Source organism: Sorex fumeus, unplaced genomic scaffold (assembly GCF_029834395.1).
Source record: "Sorex fumeus unplaced genomic scaffold, SorFum_2.1 ptg000010l, whole genome shotgun sequence".
Classification (NCBI taxonomy): Eukaryota; Metazoa; Chordata; class Mammalia; order Eulipotyphla; family Soricidae; genus Sorex; species Sorex fumeus.
This window is the reverse complement of record NW_026606067.1, coordinates 17,133,190-17,148,278: the sequence shown is the minus strand read 5'-3', so window position 1 is coordinate 17,148,278 and position 15,089 is coordinate 17,133,190. Positions and strand designations below refer to the sequence as shown.

The following is a 15,089-nucleotide window of genomic DNA, read 5'->3' as shown; positions in this document are numbered from 1 at the left end:
CCAGGCAAGGCACTTATGTTTTCTTGCACCTGAACTTCTTTACTCCGCTTAGTAAGTTAGTGACTGCTGAACTTTACCACAAGACGTGCTTTAAAAATGTTAAATTTGTGGCTAGAGCATTAGTACAGTGGGCAGGACACATGCCTTGCAAGCAGCTGACCTAGTAAAATCTTTGCCATCCTGACCACCACCAGGAGTAATTCCTGAGTGCAGAGCAAGGAGTAAACACTGAGCAATGTTGGTGAAGCCCCTGTAAAAATTCTTTGAGGGGCAGCCAGGGGGCTCTTCCCCGAGACGCCTGCAATTGGGGTGGGCCCGGACTGCTCCCCCAACCAGGGCGGCCAGGCCATGGGGCAGACAGTGAACGAAACGAGGTCCAAGCTGGTTGATTGATCAGATGCCATTTATTCCATTCTCCCCACGTGCCTGCCCCAGTATTCTTCTACATTCTTCTCTCTCTGTTCCCCTTGCTAGCCTCTCCTTGGTCCATCTTGCCACCCTGCTCTCTCTCTCTCTCTCTCTCTCTCTCTCTCTCTCTCTCTCTCTCTCTCTCCAGCTTTCTACTCTCCCACTCTCTCCATCTCTCTTCCCTCTCCAAACAGCTCTCTTATTCTCCAGCTCTCTTCCTCTCCAACTCCCTAGCACTCTAGGCTGACTCTGCACCCAGCAAAATCAACACAAGAAAGCCCTTCCTGAGTGCCCAACAAGTTGGAAGGGTCATATTATCTCACCTAGGATATTCCAAAGCCCTTTCTAACTGCCCAAGAGCAAAATACCCCTTAAGCTGTTTTTCTCTTTTCCCTAGTCCAATAACTCTATCAACATCTCAATACTAGTTATTTTTGTATGGACATGGTAAGAGATAACATTGAGGCTTGTAGGGCAGCTCTCCTAGGAACATCTACAGACTCAGACTACAGCAATCAGGCCAAATTAATCTTTCCTAACCCTAGCAGGGTCCAAATCTAGTTATTACTTTTTGGATCATGACAGCATTTGTCCATGACCAGTCGATCGTATTCCTCATCAATGTTGTCAATGATGGCATCTTCCCATGTTGCTACAATAGTGCCAAAGAGCTCCCACTTGGTGGTCGTTCTGGGAGTTTTCTTCTTAAACTTTGCAGCCCTTTATTCCTGCTCTGTGAGATAGAATTTTGCACAAAGGAGATGGTGGTTTTATTCCGTTTGGAATTTTGGGACAACAGCGACATTGGTCAGGCAAGACCATCAATTGAATATAATGTAGTCAATTTCGTTGTGGAATCGTCTACCCACCAGGAGACTCCCATGTCCAACGTTTAGATTCGGCCTTCTGGAATTGTGAGTTACCATGGATGGTCTTGGTTGACACGATGATGAACTCAGTCTGTCACCCTGTTCTTTCCATTCTAGGCCATGGGTCCCGATGTGGAGTTCTTCAGCTGATCTTCTTGGTACTACCTTGGCATTAAAATCACCGCAATGATCTTGTGGAAGGTGTGGTCTTCTTTATAGAACTTCTCCAGCTCCATGTAGAACTTCTCAATTTCTCCTTCATTATAATTGGATGTTGGTGCGTTAGACAATGAAGATAGAAACTGCCGCACTGAGCCACATCTATTCAAGTATAATCGTCCATTTGGGGTTGTTAGGCTTTCGAATGAATCAATGTTTATGGCCAAGTTCGTGTTGACAAGGACACTGACACCACTGATGCCTCTTTTGTCACATGTTCCGAGGAATAGTTCTTCCCCAGTGTCGAAAACGGCGTGATGTGATTGATTCCTTCTCGTCTCGGTCAGACCCTAATGTCATACTTGATCTTTCGTGCTTGCACCATCAGGTCTTCGATTGATGCATCCGTTGCCAGCATACGTGCATTGGAAGTACAGTCATTTTTGTCCTTTTTCGTTTTGACAGCCTAGTTCGGCCCTGAGAACCAGTATTCATATCAGCCTCTCCTCCCTGCTCCTGCCTCTGCCTGCTCCCAGAACCAGGCAGACCTCCATTACCTCCACTACCTCCACTACCCAGCCGCTGCCAAACTCCAGGATGCTTTCCGAACACACCATAGAACACTTAATACAAGATTACCGCACCTGGGGCTGGAGCAGTAGCACAGTGGGTAGAGCGTTTGCCTTGCACACGGCCAACCCGGGTTCAATTCCCAGTATCCCATATGGTCCCCTGAGCACCGCCAGGGGTGATTCCTGAGTGCAGAGCCAAGAGTAACCCCTGTGCATTGCCAGGTGGGACACCCCCCCAAAAAAACAAGATTACCGCACCATATTTGATGGGGTTCAAATATGGTGAACCATGGGAACACCTACAAGGATGATTAAAGGCCACCCTAAAAGCCTCTATCCCTCTCGGAGAGCCTAGCAAGCTACCAAGAGTGTCCCACCCGCACGGCAGAGTCTGGCAAACTATCCATGGTGTATTTGATGTGCCAAAACCAGTATTCATCAAATGAAGTACAAGAATTGGAGCATAAGACACAGAACCAAAAGAAGACCATCCGTTTCTTATTCTACAGGACCTCCAAGCCTCTGAGTTCCTTTGGAATCAGACTCTGAGGTCACTTCCCACAGGAGAGATCCAAACAAGCCCTGTCTCTCCACATACCACCCACTCAGATCAAGCCTGCAGGAATCATGTCTTACATGTCCTATGTGTCTGAGCATGCTCTGCATTGGAAACCACTGCAGCACAAAACTAAATGTTCTAATGCTTTTGAAAAGAAAATGCACATATTTGACAGGGATTTTGCCATCCCTGCTGAATGAGACTTCTTGTCTTTTTTTTTTTTTTTTTTGGTCACTAGTTTATATACAGGAAGCCAGAGCCTGGGAGTTTTCAGACTGCAGGAAAAATGAGTTATAAGGAGCTTTGAAGCAGGCTTCATAGAAACTTATTGAAGAAACATCCAGTGATGATACTACATCAAATCTATGCTCATGATCTGTGGAGCCAAGCAACTGACACCTGGGATGCAGTTCAGTCACACTGCTTCCCACTCAAGTAACCTGGAATTGAATAGGTGGTGCATTAGAATGCCATGTTAAGCACCCAAAGAAGTTTCATTCCTCATTACTTCCATCTTCCTACTGTTGACTTCTAGTTCCAAACATTTTCAAAGGCCTTAGTGCTGCTCTGTTCCTTTAATTACTCTTCACTGTCTCCTCATCTCTGCTACCTCTGGAATATAAAATAATCACTCTTTATTGTCATCCTGCTCTGCTCTAAGAAAAAAAAAACTAGAGTTGGAAAAAAATCTGAAAAGAGAAAACCAGAAAACTAGCTAAGGCTCTCTAAGAAGTAGGGAGGTCCTCTCTCAGTTTTCTCTGTTTCAGAAAAAAATACACCTGAAATACTTAATACTGTCTCTAAAAGTGAGGGTGGGTGGGGGTGAAGGGACAAAAACTCATCAATATCTAAGAATTTCATTTTACCAACAAGAACTAAGATTACTTCATTGTGGTGATTTCTGGTCTATGCAGGTAAACTGTGGTGGCTAATACATCCAAAGGCTAAGAGTTGCTCCAAAGTGTTGCTCCAAAGTGAATGAAAGGTTGAACCGTATCCTTCTACCTCATACAAGACTTCAATGGGGTGGCAGTGCAAGCTGCACGGGAGAGGGAGATATGGCCCTGTCATGACAGACTGCAGGGCCACATTAGGGGCTTAGTTCCAGCACCACCCTGTGCATCAGTGGCAGCTCTGCCAAGGAGAAGAGCTTTGATAATATACCCAAGGGGGGAAGGGGCCCTTCACTTCACCAGACTTACCTCCAAGAGGTTTATGGATGACATGTAGGGGAAGTAAGTCCAAGGACACACATCTGGCAGGTGGGGTGGTCAGATCTGGGCCGAGGCACGGTGGCCCAGCTAAGTCATTGACCCCATAAAGCATGTTGGCAAATCCTTTAGTAGCTCAGACCCATGTGTTTGCCTAACTCCCACTGGGTAATGACCTTGGTCACTCTCACAGCCCTGCATTCACTTGCTTCACTGGTTCCTCCAGTGAGAGCCAATGCCGATTGATACTTGCTTTATTCTCCATAACTACAACTAAACAGGAACTCAGCAAGTGCTCAATGAATAACTGCTGAAGAAACGTGTATCTCTGTGGAAGTTGTAAAAGAGTTTTAATCCTCTCCCTGGAGAAAAAAAAGAAAAAGAAAACAGAGGACGCCAGCCATCAACTTTAAAATAGTCTAGTCCCTTCTTATAGAGAGGAAGCTGGCTGGTGCTAAGCCAATATCATGGTTTGAGAATTGCAGACCTAGAAACCCAGACTGAAGCTTGGAGCAGCACTGAGCAGCCTGGTATGGAGTGTGTCAGGCTGCTTTGCTGGAAGCCTCTGTCCGGGACAAAATGGTGGAGAAGAGCTGGGAGGAATTTCTGGGGATATTGCATGAAGCGAAAGGAGACACTGGTTCCTGAAAAACAGAACAAATGAGGATAAATAGGCATTTCCAGGCCCCTGTCAGGCAGATTGCACCCCTGGGATGACAATGTGACCAGGCAGCAGCTGGCTACAGGAGAATTAATGGTGCTGCCCTGCTGTTGGTCACCTCACAGAGTGGGGTGCCAGCAGGTAAGAAGGGGGACAGGTCAGCCAAAGAAAAGCACATGAATTTTTTCTCTCTCTCTTTCTCTTTTTTAGCTTATTCTTTCCATTTCTGGCAAGTAAAGATAGGTTTCATTAAGACAGGGGTTTTTATCTGAAAGTAGATACAGGGAGAAAGATGATAACTTTTCAGTTCATGTATTTGCAAACCATAATACCCAAAGGGAAAGACAGAGAGAGAGAGAGACAGAGAGAGAGAGAGAGAGAGAGAGAGGTGCCTGCCCCAACCAGAGAGGCAGGTTGGGGGAGGAGTGCAGGAGGGAAATCGGGGACATTGATGGTGGGAAATGCACACCGGTGAAGGGACGGGTGATAGAACACCATGTGTGTGATTGAAACTCAATCATGAACAACTTTTTAACTGTGTATGTCACAGTGATCCGATAAATAAATAAAATAATTGTTAAACACAGAAAGAAGAGTCAATCAATTCCTAGCATGAATATTGACTCACACTGTTTATACACATAAAGCTAAAGGAGGTGCATTTCTTCCTGCTTGGGAATTTGATACTCAGTAAGAGGGAGGAGGAGCAGAGTGGATCCCACAAAGCTCTTCCCATTTGGATAGAGCTGGAGATTCCCATTGACTTTGGAGAGCTTCAACATACTAGACATGCTTCCTGTGGGGAATGGTCTTTAATTCAAGTTTTGGATGTAAAATGCAAATGAATCTAGAGCATAAAGCAGGTGTGCTACACCAGGAACAAGAGAGAGTAAGGGAACCCTACGTCATTCCAGATCAGTTAAAAATGATACAAAATTTTTAATTAGGCAGACACAGGTTTAAATCCCAACTCTTCTACTTCCTGCTAGAGGATTCCTAGATAAATTACTCAGTCAAATTGTTGGTAGGTTTTTTGGTTTAGTTGTTTCATTTTGCTTTTGTGATACAGCAATTCAATCCCAGGACCTCACACACTCTATACTGAGCTACATCTCTGCCTATGATCTGTGGTCTAATCCATCAAAAATGTAGATAGAATAATGCCTGCTTTTTATATTCAAGTGAGAATTACTTAAGACTGTGCTTTCAATAGAGATTATGTTACATATGCAGGTTAGCAATTGCTAGATATCATTATCATGTAGCATAGGTGAAAGATGACCGGAAATTACAGCCAATCCCAATTTACAGAGGTTTGTTCATGTTCTATGAACTTTGTAGTTTAGAAAGCAGCGGGACAAGGTATAGGAGTTTGCAATGAGAAAACCGAGGTTGTTGTTGACATAGACCAGCCGTGGAGTAATTGCTAGCATAGGTAGGACTATTTTTAAATACTTTTAGGGAAAGGAACAAACTATTCAGTCCAACAAGAGTGGCAGATGGAAAAATCTAAGTATTCAAATGTATTGATTGCGAAGGATGAAAATTGGATGTTTTTAATACTCAGTCATCTAATACTAACAACCATAATCCAGAACAAAACATCATCTTGCACATTTCAATATCCTCTACCTCACAACAAAATAGAAATATCTTCATTAATTTAATTGCAACAAAACATCATCTCGCACATTTTCATTTCAATATCCTCTAACTCACAACAAAATAGAAGTGTCTTCATTAATTTAATTTCCAGAAAGCAGGTTCCCTGGAATATAGCTATGAAGACTGTGCTCAATAAGAAAAACTCAAAAAATTATCTGTAAGATACTTACTAAGGAAATGAACATTTCTAATACATTAACTAATTAGTGCAGTTACAAATGTATGAAGAAACCTATGTTCAGAGATTCTGGTATGCATATTAAAATGACTTGCTATTTATGAGATATACAGGCAATTAACAATGTGGCTAGCAAGTTGTAGCCCTCACAAGCCAAAGGAAACCAGTAGCAAAATAATGTAGTAACCACATGCAAAACTCCATAAATATCTGAATTAAGGAGAAGAACCAGCCACAACCATGCTGAGACCACTCTCCACACGCATGAAGGTACCAGCAGAGAAACAAAGGCATGCGGGTCCTGGGGCTGAGATCTCCAAGCCTGCTCAGATCGGGGGCTGAGCATCCTCCACCCAGATCCTCCATCTTCCAGTAGGCAGGGGTCACACCCACCAACTGACCCCCTGGCGCCGTGTAATGCCATCAACAGCCAAGACCCAGAGACTACAAAACCCAGCTCCCGGAAAAGAACAGCACAGAGTCTCCTGCTCCCATGCCTGGCTGTCCTCACCAGGGCCCCTTGGAGGGGGGGTGGGTTCCCTCCCCACCACGAGCAGAGCTCCGGCACCCAACGACCTCCAGAACCAGCCACAACCATGCTGAGACCACTCTCCACAAGCATGAAGGTACCGGTAGAGGAACAAAAGCATGCGGGTCCCGGGGCTGAGATCTCCAAGTCTGCTCAGATTGGGGCTGAGCATTCTCCACCCAGATGTCGCATTCGTGGCCCCGCTACATCTTATTATCTCATTCTTACTTTTGGGCAACCTGGTAGACTACCGAATGTAACCTGCCCACATGGCAGAGTCTGGCAAACTCCCCGTGGCGTGCCCAATATGCCAAATACCAGTAACAATGATGGATCTCATTCTCCTAGGCCTAAAAGAGCCTTGAATATGGCACTTTAAAATCTCAGAGCTAGGATGAAGGAGTCGTTACTGGTGCCTGCTCGAGGCAATCAACGAACAACAGGATGATCGTGATCGTGAAGGAGAAGAAATGAAGAGAGAAGAGACATATGTGGGACATGTGAAGATGTAAAAGAAACCAATGTAATATAATTTTGTAATGCTATTTGAAGACAGATATATAAGATTTCCAGAAGGTTTTTAGAGAAGAAAGGAGTCCAATATCTGTAGCACTGTCCTCCCGTTGTTCATTGATTTGCTCGAGCAGGCCCAGTAACATCTCCATCATGAGACTTGTTGTTACTGTGTTTGGCATATAGAACACATTATGGATAGCTTGGCAGGCTTTGCCGTGAAGGCGAGATACTCTTGGTAGCTTGCTGGGCTCTCTGAGAGGGGCGGAGGAATCGAACTTGGGTTGGCCATGTTGGCTGCATGCAAGGCAAACACCCTGCCACTGTGCTATTGCTCCAGTCCCCAATATCTGAATTCTGTAAAATTTCAACACTTGAGGGATAAAGAAAGAATGAAGGAAACCAAGGAATTGACAGAAGAAAATCAGAAGGCAATGTTTGCAGGAATGAAGAAGGAAGGGTTTTGTTGGTGGTGGTGTTTAAGAGAGAAAGACCGATAGTGTGATTGCTGTTTGCAAAAGTGTTTATTCAATGGAAATTTATTAAATATATACTATTCAACAAAGGAAAATAAACTGACCAATCTCTCTCCTAATAAACTTGTGATCTAGGATAAATTTATGTAGAACAACTGAGATAAAAAAGGGAAGGAGTTTCTCCCTTGAGCCTAAAGCAAACACAGTGCAAGGGTATGCAGAGGGGGTGTAGGGTTAGAACTGTATGTATGGGAGATTGGATAGTAATAAGGATAATACCTAGTACTTATCTAGATTGGGATAGGGGGTTGGCTGAGAAGAAAGAGATGTCAATTAAAAACAAAGTAAGAAGATGAAAACTTAACAGAGAACAGACTTATAGGCATGGATAAACAGAGCCAACGCTAGTGATTCTGCCCAGAGAAGGTAATAAGAGATTGAATTTAGCGAGTACTTCCCGAGTGCAAACTTTTTTTTAATTGAATCACCATGAGATACAGTTACAAACTTTCATGATTAATCAGTCATACAATGATCAAGCACCCATTCCTTCACCAGTGCACATTTTCCACCAATAATGTTCTCAGTCAGGCTCGGGAGCAGGAGACTCTGCATTGTTCTCTTCCGACTGCCTGGTTGTCCCCACCGGGGCTCCTTGGAGGGGACAGATTGAGTTTCCCTCCCCGCCCCAAGCAGAGCCCCAGCAGTCGAAGACCTCTAGTACTCAGCCACAGCCATGCTCAAGGCCATTCTCCACACACTCGGACGAGCCTCACCATGAAGGAACTGACAGAGGAACCCAGGTTTTTGGGACCGGGGCCTGAAATCTCCATGCCTGCTCTAATAGAGACTGGGCCTCCTCCACCCAGATTTCCCATCTTCCAGTAGCTAGACATTACACCAACCAACTGCCCCCTACCTCCCAGGCACCGTGTAATTCCATCAACAGCCAAGACCCAGAGACTGTAAAACCAAGCTCCCTGTTTAAGAACTAGACTTCTTAATCTCTAGTTCTCGCTCTTGGAAAACCGGCAGGCTACCGAGAGTATCCTGCCCACACGGCAGAGTCTGGAAAGCTCCCCATGGTGTATTCAATATGCCAAAACCCAGAAACAATGATGGGTCTCATTCCCCTGATCCTGAAAGAGCTTCCAATGTGGCACTTGCTAAAATCTCAGGGCTAGGACGAATGGAGATGTTACTGGTACCTGCTCGAGGAAATCAATGAACAACGGGATGACAGTGATAGTGATACAGTGAATGTTCTCAGTATCTCTCCTGCCACCTGCATTTCTATCCCACCCCCTGCCTCTGTTGTCAGGCACCTTCCTTCCTACTTTGGGGGATTATGGTTTGCAATACAGATACTAAGAAGCCATCATGTTTGGTCCTTAGTCTACTTTCAGCACACATCTCTCATCCCAAGAAATCCCTCCAACCATAACTTATATGGGATGGAAAAGGACCATTACTCTTTTCCCTTTGACAGATGACACCACACAGGTACACACAGTTACCTAACCTGTTAAGCATGTAAGTGATAAAACCTAATTTAGACCAAAACAGTCTAAGTCCAAAAGTCGTTCTCATCATCTGAAGCTCATATTATTCACCTATATGCCTGCCCTAAAATAATACCTCTTTCCTAGTTTGGTGGTAATGTATCACACCATGGCTGCCTGAGTCTTCTATGTTTCTGTAAAGTGAGCCCCAAATTAATGTTAGTCTTATTTTAACAGGCTCATGACAATCAGGGAAGGAGAGACAGTACAGTGAGTTGGGTGTTTGCTTCAATACAGCTGAACTGTGCTTGATCCCCAGCACTCGATATGGTCTCCTGAGCCCTTTTAATGAGGATCCCTGAGCACAGAGCCAGGAGAAGTTCTGAGCACCTCTGGATGTGGCCCCAAAACCCAAGAAGCAAAAGAAGAAAAAAAAACACCTCAGGTGACTGTGAAAATAAATGATTAGTCTTCAGTGGATTAGATTTTTATTGGGGCTGAAGGATGGGGCAAGGGTGTGGTAAGTTCCTCCAACTTCCCTAAACCTTAACAACCATGGAAGGGGTTAGTCATTCTTCCAATCAGGAAACCCTTCAGCAAGCCGATTGTGATTCTTATGCCACCTGACTCAGCCCAGATAACAATAGATGGGATGCAGAGAGATACTTTAGAGCAACCTCGGGAAACACATGGAAATAGAACAAATGAAAGAATTTTCAGATACTTAATTTTCCAGAAACCATGAAGTAAAAGAAGGAATTGAAATCAAAGTCCTGGAGGACACAAGAAAATTAGAATAAATGAAGAATCACGCCAATTATCTACATCCCAGAATTTTCGATAATCAAATTGCACAGTAAGTATTAAGTTGCTTGCCTTACATTTGCAAATCTTGGTTGTACCTGAAGTTACTCCTTGGCACAGAGTTAGGAGTAATTCCTGAACACTGTCAGGTGTGTCAAAAAAATTATTATGAAAAAGGATAAAAAGGGGGCTGGATAAATAGTAAAATGGGTAGGGCACTTGCCTTGTATGTAGCTGACTGGGTTCATTCAATTTATAGCATCCCGCATGATTCCCCAAGCCCCACAAGAAATGATTCCTGAATATTGAATCATGACTATTGAGTCATAACTAGGCCCTGACCACCACAAGGTGTGTCCTGAAACTAAACAATAAATGAACAAAAATAAATAAATAAAATATACCAAATGCTTAGGAGAATAATCCTAAAGTCACATATTCCTAAAAGCAGCCTAACAAGTCCCACTAACACTTTTATGAAGTTTTATTTAAAAAATTCTAAAGTAAATTTCAAATTCTAAAAGGGATTTCAGGTGTGGGTTACCATTTAAAAATGATAGGATTGGATGTAAGGAAAGGAACAATTGCTTTACCAGATCAGAAGCTCCACTGTAATAAAGTTCTCATAATGGTGGTGGGAAGCGGGCACTGGTGGAGGGATGGGTATTTGATCATTGTATAATTGAAACCCAAGCACAAAAAATTGTAAGTATACAACTGTACCTCAAGATGTCTCACTAAAATAAAAATTAAAAAATTAAAAAATTAAATGTAATGGTTCTGGGAAGAATTAGACCGACAGAAGAGTAGACCAAAAAACATACTGAGAAAGACCCAGAGAATACAGAGTTATTTAAGCTACTATTAAGCTGTCATTTCAAATCAATAGAAAACTAAAACTTTTTCCACTAAATGGTGTTGGGGTCCACTGGCTAACCATTTGATCAAAGTGCATTTGAATTCTTACCGTGAGTCAGATTCCAAAGTAAATTCAGGATGGGTTAAATATGTACATTTAAACCAGACTCATAAACCATAAGAAGAAAATGCAGGTGGATTTTTTTATATAATTCTGGTGCAAAAGGTTGTCTAACACCACCATCAAAGTGAGAAACGCTGAAGGAGATATTTGGACATGGAAGAATTCAAAACATCTACAGGGAAAAATCCACTCATACCAACATTAAAAAAGAAAAAAATTTTAAAAAAAACATGGCATGGACTCTAACAGGAAGATTAAAAAAAGGAGAACATTCATGAGCTGATGAAATACAATGTGGTTTCCAATAGCCAAAATCTGGAAAAAAAACCCGAATGCCAGAGAATAGATGACTGGTTATAGAAACTTTGGTACATCTACACAATGGAGTACTATGCAGCTGTTAGAAAAGATGAAGTCATGAAATTTACATACAATTGGTACTACATGGAAAATATCATGCTAAGAGAAGTGAGTCAGAAAGAGAGGGGGAAAAACATAGAAAGATTGCATTCATCTGGGGAATATAAAGTAACAAAATAGGAGACTAACATTCAAGAATAGCCAAGGTAAGTACCAGGAGGTTCACTCCATGGCTTGAAGGTCAGCTGCACATGGTAGGGGAAAAAGCAGCTCAGATAGCGAAGGAAACACCAAGTAAAGGGTGTTGGGAGGATCCTCCCAGGATGGGAGAAATCCTTCCAGGATGGGAGAAATCCTTCCAGGATGGGAGAAAAACATGCTGAAAATAGACTATAGACCAAACATGATTGCCACTCAATGCCTCTTTTGCAAACCACAGCACCCAAAAGGAGAGAGAGAACAAAAGGGAATGCCCTGCCACAGAGGTGGGTGGGATGGGGTGGGGGTGGGGGGGGTGGGAGGGATACTGGAATCATTGGTGGTAGAAAATGGGCACTGGTGGAGGGATGTATACTTGATCATTGTATAACTGAAATCCAAACACAAAATATTGTATGTCTACAACTGTACCACATGGTGCTTCACTAATAAATATTTAAAAAATAAAAGATATAAAAGTTTAAAAAAAGAAGTACAATGTGGTTTCAAGAATTTGAACAAAATAGGAGAATCTTGGAGGTTAGGTACATTCCCTCTCACACTTTAGCTATGTCCTCTAGAGAGGATGTGCCTAACCCTTAAGGCCCTCCTATTTTGCTCAAGTTCTTAAAACTGTCAGAGGCACTTCCTGTTCTCTCTGAGCTTAAAAGCGAGTGATGAGTGCAAAGAAATGGAAAAAATATAGTGAGATGAGAGGAGGGAACCACTGAGTAGTCTGAGAGACCAGAGAATGCAACACTGTCAGATGATTTGAAAAATGTGATAAGGAACTTAAAGTATCAAGATAGACCTTGAGCCCTCAGGAGAAACATGGTGGTCCTCTGGCGGTTAGGTGTCCTCTGCGGTGCCCACGGAGGCCGAGCTCTGTTGCTCCTAAACCAGGTGGTCAGACCTGCTTGTGTCTCAGCATTTCTTCAGGACCCACATTCTATAAGACATTGTGGGGTGCACAATATTCACCTGTCTCCCAGCCGTCATGCTGGTTCTAAAGCTGCATCTCTCCACTAGACTTCTGAGAGGGTGGTTAGTGTTTTGTTCCTGGGCCTGCTTCTGCTCCTTACTTGAGTCCTTGCTCTGCAATTGACTATTCACTGGCTGCAACCCTCAGTCTTACAGCCACTGGGGCCTTGGACAAGTTGTTACTGACTATGTTCCAGGGGGTACAACACAGAAAGCTGCCAAGGCAGGTGTTTTGGCACTCTTGGCTTTAACCTTTGCTGGCCCCTGATATTTCAACTATCATGACATGGGCATCTGCAAAGCTGTTGCCATGCTGTGGAATCTCTGACCTTTCTGACTTATGCATTGAGAATTGATTGCACACCTTTTTGCCTCTGCTGTCAAGCCATTCAACTCACAATAAGGAGGAAATAGTAGGTAAGTGTTTCTGGTCATCTGGTTATTTTAGAATTTAATTTTTGAGGAAGAGGTTTGAAATCTGAATCTTACGAAGACAATGTTTACGAGAAACAGCCTCGTTCCTGATGCTCCATTCCCTCTCAACGGAACGACCATCTCCGAATGCAACAGTTATGTGTACCTAGGTAGAGAAGTCAACATGACAAATGACTTGGCACCCAAGCTGCACAGGAGGAAGAGAGCGGCTTGGAACGCCTTCAAGAGCATCGAAGAAATAGCTAAGAGGACGAAGAACCTCCGGCTCCAGGCACATCTCTTTGATTCCACTGTTCTTCCTGCATTAACATATGCCTTAGAGACCTGGACCCTACGAAAACAGGATGAGAATGCTATTCGGGTCTCCCAAAGAGGAATTGAAAGAGCTATGCTTGGAGTATCACATTTCACTCAAATGAGAGAAAGAATCCTCGAAGATCAAGAATCAAGGACGCTGTCTCGTTTGCCAAGGTGTCAAAAATCAGATGGGCTGGTCACATAATGAGATTTAGAGACGACTGCTGGTCTAGAGTCATTACTGACTGGATTCCACAGGATGTCAAAAGACCAGGTGGCCGCCCACCTACCAAATGGGCAGGCTTCTTCATCAAGATCATGAACAATCGGTTTGAGGCTCTTTGTGTTCCGAGAATGAACAGACACCATTGGGCTACGCTAGCACGCGACAGGGACAAATGGATACATTACTGGTGCCCGCTCAAGCAAATCGACGATTAATGGGAAGTAAAGTGATCAAGTGATATTTAGTGATGTTTTTTAAAAAATGAGGTCAAGGTAAAGTGCATATTTTGCTTGTATGTGGCCCTGGGTTCAATCTGTGGCACCAAAAGAAGAAGAAAAACAAAATTGTGAGACTGAATTCTATATTTTGGTGAGTTAATAATGTTTCCCAGCTTCCCATAAGATTCTCATTGTAATCGTTACATAACATGTGAGCTTTTGTCTTTCAATTTATCAAACTCTTTAGAGAATACCATTTTTGTTATTATCAATATCTAATCAGACTGGAATGATGGGGGAGTGGAAACACTTGTTTCATAAGTAAAGTCTTTGTACATGTCTTTTCCCAGCCAAATTATTAATAAGATTTGATGATGAAATAAAAAGGAAGACTGCAGAAAATTGGCAATGCTTATATTCTGAAAATACCCCCTCTGTTCCATTGACAGCAGCTAATGATGGTTACATGTCCTAAGAAGACTTTAAAAGTAGGAGGAAATGCTGATATTTTTCATTAATGATTTCAAAATCCCAGGAAGAAGACATTGAAAGCTTCTTAATATATTAAAGTTTCATTAGGAAAGGGGCTGGAGAGATAGCACAGCGGGGAGGGTGTTTGCCTTGCACGTGGTTGACCTGTGTTCGATTCCTCCGATCCTCTCAGAGAGCCTGGCAAGCTACCGAGAGTATCTTGCCCACATGGCAAAGTCTGGCAAACTACCCATGACGTATTCGATATGCCAAATACAGTAACAACAAGTTTCACAATGTTACTGGGCCTGCTCGAGCAAGTCGATGAACAACGGGATTACAGTGGCATTAGGAAAGAGATCTCCTTATTAGATGTTATCAAAATATTGTAGATTCTAAATTTGGCCCTCAAATGTGATTGTTTTATTTGTCCTAAAATAATCTGTCTACAAATATAAAACTCTTAAAAGATAAGTTCTTATTTTCCCATTGGGACTCTTAAATGTGGAAATGTATTCTACTAAAATAATTTTATAAAATAAAATGCTGAATAATAAAAATGTAAAAAAAGTATCACAATAACAGGAAACAGTGCAACAGAGAACTGGGCCTTCCTATTCAGGGAGCAGTCCTTCAGAAGGCACAGAGCAGGAAGAAATCAGCTGAGAAGGGGAGTGAAGGAACAGGAATGGCAGAGGCTGAGAGTGGGTGGTCACAGGCTACAGATGGCACCCTGATTTGTAGGTGGGACTTATGTTTTCTATGAGCAAAACCCTAGGCCCCTTTAATTAGCCTTCCTCCTGAAGAAAGGATGG

General features: G+C 43.0%; 1 pseudogene; it reads left to right on the top strand.

Moving 5' to 3' along the window:
• Window positions 1-12,462: 12,462 nt before the first annotated feature.
• On the top strand, window positions 12,463-12,955 carry LOC130020120 (succinate dehydrogenase [ubiquinone] cytochrome b small subunit, mitochondrial-like; annotated as a pseudogene).
• The last annotated feature ends 2,134 nt before the right edge of the window (window positions 12,956-15,089 follow it).